Below are 6106 nucleotides of genomic sequence, written 5' to 3'. Positions count from 1 at the left end.
GACATCACCTCACCTTCCCCATACGAATAGCTCAATAAATTTATGGGTTTTGTCGTTAGGACGTGTCACATTAACTTTCAAAATCGTCAGAGCAAAATTGCAAAATTTTCAAAACCCAACCAAAGCGGCATCTGTTCTAAATTCTATTAAAACCAACTATGTGGGTGGTATAGGGGCAGTTCATTAAGAAAAAAAACTCATAGTCATAGATTGCTTTAACAAAGTCGGTTCTTAAAAATTCTCTTTTATTTATGAAGTATAGAATATCTCCAACTTGCCTCACATACCTTCATATGTACTATGTACTATGCTACAAGTGCTGGTAACAGACTAGGGCTATAACAAAACCTAGTTAGCGAACATGAAAGGAATTAAAACTTAAAATAAAAAATTAAAAAAACATAAAACACATTAAGAACTGTGATTCGTGGCAAATTCTAACACACAAAAGCAAACTCTTACACACAAACTAATGTACATACATATATTCTATACACATGCATATGTAGTACATACCTAGTAGTGAATATGTCGAGTATAAGAAAAAGAAATGCAGCACCAATAAAGTCAAGCCAACTAATTAAATACTCAGACCACGTTCTTGGTAATTCGCTGCTCTCGGTTTCAGCAGTTTTGTTCGGTCGCCTTTGTTGGATGATACAAAATTGCTGCACCCGCTTGCCATCATCTAGCAATCCATTCTCACAACTTCATATATCCCTCCACCCCAATTCAACCCTTTACGCCCCACTTAAAGTTGTTTCAACAAAGTGGTCTCTAGTGGCCTCCTTGTGTCGGTGGTGATGTTGGTCTGTGTGATATCTGTAACCTATACATGACAATAATTATGGTTACCAGATTGAGTTATTTTATATTTAATTAATGAATAAAGGACTAAGTTGAGAAGACCCCTTTTCACAGATGATTAAAAGTTATTAGAACTTGGAAACTTGTCCTATTTACTATCGTATCTTTGGAGTTATGTTTTCTTTAGCAATTTAAGGTAGCACGTATTTTTATAAATTACTTTAAGAACAATTTGACTGGACTTTGAACATAACATATATGTACCTAATAAAAATTAATAAAAGAAGTCTTTATTTATTCTATGACTATGACTTCAACTAAAATGGTTTTGTTTATTGTGAAAGTTCTTGAAATACAATACACCTGGCAACTCTTTTAAAACAGCGCAGCGACGACAACGACTACGACGTAACTTGCAATGCGAAGCCTCAAGCCCAGAAGCCACCCACCCTCCAAGTAGCATTTGCATGCAATTTGTGCACGTAAAATCGTTGTAACACATACAATGAGTCCCGCTGTGAACTGAATGTCTAAACAGTCGCAAATGGCATAGATGACTTTGGCAGGAGGAATATATAGAGAAAAAGTACCTACTCTGGAATACCATCATCATCATCATATACAGAGGATATGATGAAGCAATTGAATGGATTGAGTTGAGCTGAGTCAAGGATGAAGTTTGGCTAGCGAAAGGAGAGCCAGTCGATGATTTTGTCCTGAACATATTCACACAGCTATATAGGTCTCTATATCTTCTAAACATTTTGACTTATGATAGTGTACGGTCACAAAAACCGTCACTTTATCCATGAATAGAGAGGTATTCGAATATGTAGGAGAGATAGATCTATGATGCACGAATCAGTAATTGAATCCCATTTTGTCCTCCTCGTATAATGTGGTTCACATTAGGAATCTATTTTATGGTTGGAAAGTGTTTAGGATGTAAATGTTTGATCTTGGAATAGTATTTTATTTTAAATTAATGGTTTTTGGCTTTTCTCTTTCTCTTTAGCTTTCGCTTTGGCTTTCTCTTTCTCTTTCTTTTTTTGTTGAAATACAAATTTCTCTTTTCGGATTCGGATTTGAAATAATTGGATTTTAAGTTTTACAATTTTGTGTGTGTGGAAGCTATTTGTTTTTAATACGGCTATAGATTGGATTACCACAGTGAAGCTTCCTTTTTTTAATTCGAAATAAAAACAAAATTGAATTGTATGGCTGACGAGCTTGCAAGAGAATGCAATCTTATTTGACTGTAATCTTGCGATTGGAATCATCTAACACCTCTTGCATTCATTCTTTTGTATCCATTCCATTCCATTCTTTTGAATTTTATTGTTTTATCTGAATTTGTTTTAAGTCATTGGAAATATTATATGAAAATGAGTGCAATCAATTCATTTAAGTGTAATGATTGGAATCTTTTTGAAGTCAACTATATAGATGATTGAAAAAGTTTTAAGTAACTGTCTTAAAGTCAATGCAATTAATGTTAAGTTAAATGAAATGAAATATTTATTTCTTAAATCTGTTATTATCAGCAAGAATCTGGGATGGATTCGGATGAGGAGATTTTCGATAAATGAAAGTCAAAAAAGGTGAATTGGGTCTACATGTAAGGTGATAGCCAAATTGATTTTTACAAAGCTGGCACAACAAAAATGTGATAGTCATTTGTCAACCAAAATTTTAAAATTTTAAAAATTTTAAACTTTAAAATTTGACAGCAACAACTCATAACATTCACCGGTAAGTGATCACATCTTCGCATTTATTCTGTTATATTCGCGACCTGGGAGTTATTTGTGAAACTCAGTTAAATTTTTGAGCCCAACAAGGCCAACTCATCGCTTGGTTTCATTAAACTTGGGGTAAAGAATTCTCGAACCCTTATTACACTAAATTTCTATACAACACCCTCAGAACTGTCACTCTCTGTACGATGCTGATTTCTTCAATTTGCATTCCGCTAAATTATCTGCAAACCCTCAAAAAACGCCGTTACACTACACCAGCTTTAAGCATGTATCATAGACTAACCATTTCTTCTTAAAAAGGTTCCTATTATCCTATAAAACAAAAATAGATATACAGCTTAAAGCCTTTCTTGGTACCGCACTGTAAAGCTGTATCGTTTCAAATCATATCCTTGGAATATAAAAAAATTGAAAAGTGTGCATGCAAAAATGTTCCACATACGCCATAGTAACCCACATAAATTAAACAATTTTGAACATGTTTCTGTTTGTATGCTATGGAAAATGTTACTATACTCAGCTATTAAAACAATGTTTACATGGATTTTCGCACTTATGGTGTAAAAAAAACCCTCAAATCACATATTTAACTTCGCCTTGATATGATATCTGAAATTTCAATCTCATCAATCAAATTTTATTTTTATTTTTATCTTCCTCAAACATATCTAAAAACTTATTTTACAAACTGATTCGTATTCCATGCTGTCATCAGAAATTCAATATTCATTCAAGAAAAATAAATTCTGCGTCATCAATGAATCCGAAAGTATTAAAAATTCATTCAAAACGAAAACTTCCGGTGATCAAGGTAACAACAACAACTCAAACGAAAGAAAAAACAACAAGACGTTAACGGTTATACACCTTTTAATATAAAAAAGATCTACATCTATACACAAAGAGTGAAAAAAAAAACATAAAATAAAAAATCAACTTTGTTGGGCAAGGTGTTCAAGTCAAGCTGTCACATTGAGCCGCGCACGAGATTGCACCAGAGAAGGTCAGCATCCGTGGGACGAGCCTAACGACTTTTATGCGGGGGTTGCATACCTACATACTTATTATGTAGCTGGTATGTTTCACTATGAATGAAATCCAACAGTTTTTGTTGTGGCCAGAATAAAACACTGCAGGAGTACTGTTGGTACTGATGGTTTTAAAACCACTTACCTGCTCTGCTGTTGAAATTTCAAACATGTAATAAAAATAATAAATCGAGTAAGGCGTATGGAAAGCCAACTTTTCTAAGTTTTGTTTTGTATATAAGAATATATACATTGTACATGTGCATGTGCATTTGCCCCCTACGTACCTACATTAATCGAGCTATGCGCCATAACCATAAGAGTCCACGCATTTCTTACGCTCATTATATGAAGTGTTCTTGTTTATTAAAATCAAAAGAACAAAAATAAATAATACCAATAGTGTTGCACTCTATGATGTAATTTGCCGGAGGCAGATTTAAATAAGTGGGAGCCATTCATTGTTATTGTTGTCCGCATTATGTGCCGTAAAAATTCCACTTGTCCTTTGCTTCACAGAGATATTGTGAGTTAAAAAAGAAAGCTTTAAAATTTCGATGAATTTCCTTGAAGTGAGAAAAACACTTCATTACTTAAAGAATAATACAAAATGTGACGAATGGCGATTGTTGTTTTCTTTTTTAGTCTTACAACATACCGGTGATCGTCAATTATCAATCGATAGTTTTTAAACTTGAAGAATTGACTTTTTTAAATTCAATTAAATAACTAAGCAATATTTCACAAATAGTTTTAAATGTTCTGTGAAATATTTTTAATTATTTGATATACGATCTTAAAATTCCAAAAAATCTTAAATCCTTAGTCGACCCCTGCAACAACAAGTGTCTTAGGCTGTTCGTGTTGATTTAGATTTGGTTATACCTTATTTTGGTTAGAGATTTAAATTGCCTTGTGTGAATAGAATAGAAATTACTTTATTTATATATAAAATGCAGTTATATAATTAATGATACAAGTCTTTTAAGACCTAGTTTTAAAACTGTCGGTCAGATTGACAGAATATGAATTCTGATAACGAAATCAAACAAAACAATAGAGAAAGAAAGTGAGATTAATTTGATTTAAATTAAATTAAATTGGGTGGCTCAACAGTCCGTTGAGAACTAGGGCCTAGTGACTTACAACTCTCAACCATTCCTGTGCGCGAGCCAAAACCGAACGGCTAATTTGAGAAAGAACATTTTCATGACAAGAGTTACTCTTGGAGAATTTGTCAATTCCTCGCAAGAGGCAGTACCCGTGAAAAGACTTTAGATGGCATAAGCAGGGATCGAACCCAAGACCTCTGGCATTAAGTGGATTAATAAAATTAAATTACTTTTAATTAATTTTAAACAAATTTATAAACAAAATTTAAATTTCAATGAAAAGATACAGCAATAAAAATTAAATGCACTGGAAAATTTTAAAGCTCTCTGTAAGAGATGCCATTGCGCATTGGAGGAATTTGTAAAGTTTATCCCAGCCTTTTGCTCCATTAAGGGGTTTTATTACATCTTCAGCTTCAAATTGGTTCTTCCCTTAAACGTCTTGACGAATTTCTCGGATAATTTGACAAAATCCTAAAAAGTGTCAGATATTCTCTCTCTCATGATTGTTGCAGAGTTGGCATTCGATAGGCAGGTCTGGTCTGTGAGATATGTAGTTCAGAAAAAGTATCTCATCTCTGGACTCATATCCGTTGAGTTCTTGTTGTCGAATTAGTTTGATTCTACAAGATTAAACCCAACTTACTAAAGAAGTACCTATATTGCAGTGCTTTGGCCTGGTTCATGAAATTTTGCCGATATTTCTTATCTAATTTCGCAACAAGGGAGTAAAGACTTCCTTTAAAACCAGTTAGATTGTCCACATCAAATTCTATCGATTTAACCGTCAAAATAGCAAGATCGATCCAAGTTTGTACAAAATTCAGCCGATTTATGATGATAAATTTTAATTTGCCTTGATGAATCCAACCGGAGTAATTTGATAACTTAATCGAAATGAATCTTGAGTGCGTCGATGAACAACGGTGGCAAACCTGTTTCGATATGAAGCAAACAAATAAACGTTGTGGATGGGAGAGCAAAGACTCGCATCAAAGAGAAACGTAATATTTTTTCACACGTCATCATATTCTTTGTAGCCCCACGCTTGCGAGGAGTAAAGCATAATAGATTTTGCACAGTTTGAAACAGTTTATATTTTGCTGAGTGGTGTATGGATTTATTTGCAATTCAGTTTTTCCAGGAAACGCAGAAGGCATCCTTCGCCTCCCGAAGTCTTAACTTCATATGTTTTTTCATACAAATGTTACTTGTTGTAGTCACACCGAGGTATTTAACTTTCATAATAACTTGAACTTCCTGATCCTGGTACTTCCATTTTTCATAACTAGCGTATTTTCCGTGTCCTTTTCTGAAGATCCTTATGTTAGATTTGCTAAGGTTGATTGATAAATTCCATGTAACGCAGTATTTTCCAAGTTTGGCGATTAATTGTTGG

Source organism: Eupeodes corollae, chromosome 1 (assembly GCF_945859685.1).
Source record: "Eupeodes corollae chromosome 1, idEupCoro1.1, whole genome shotgun sequence".
NCBI lineage: Eukaryota > Metazoa > Arthropoda > Insecta > Diptera > Syrphidae > Eupeodes > Eupeodes corollae.
This window is presented reverse-complemented; position numbering follows the sequence as displayed.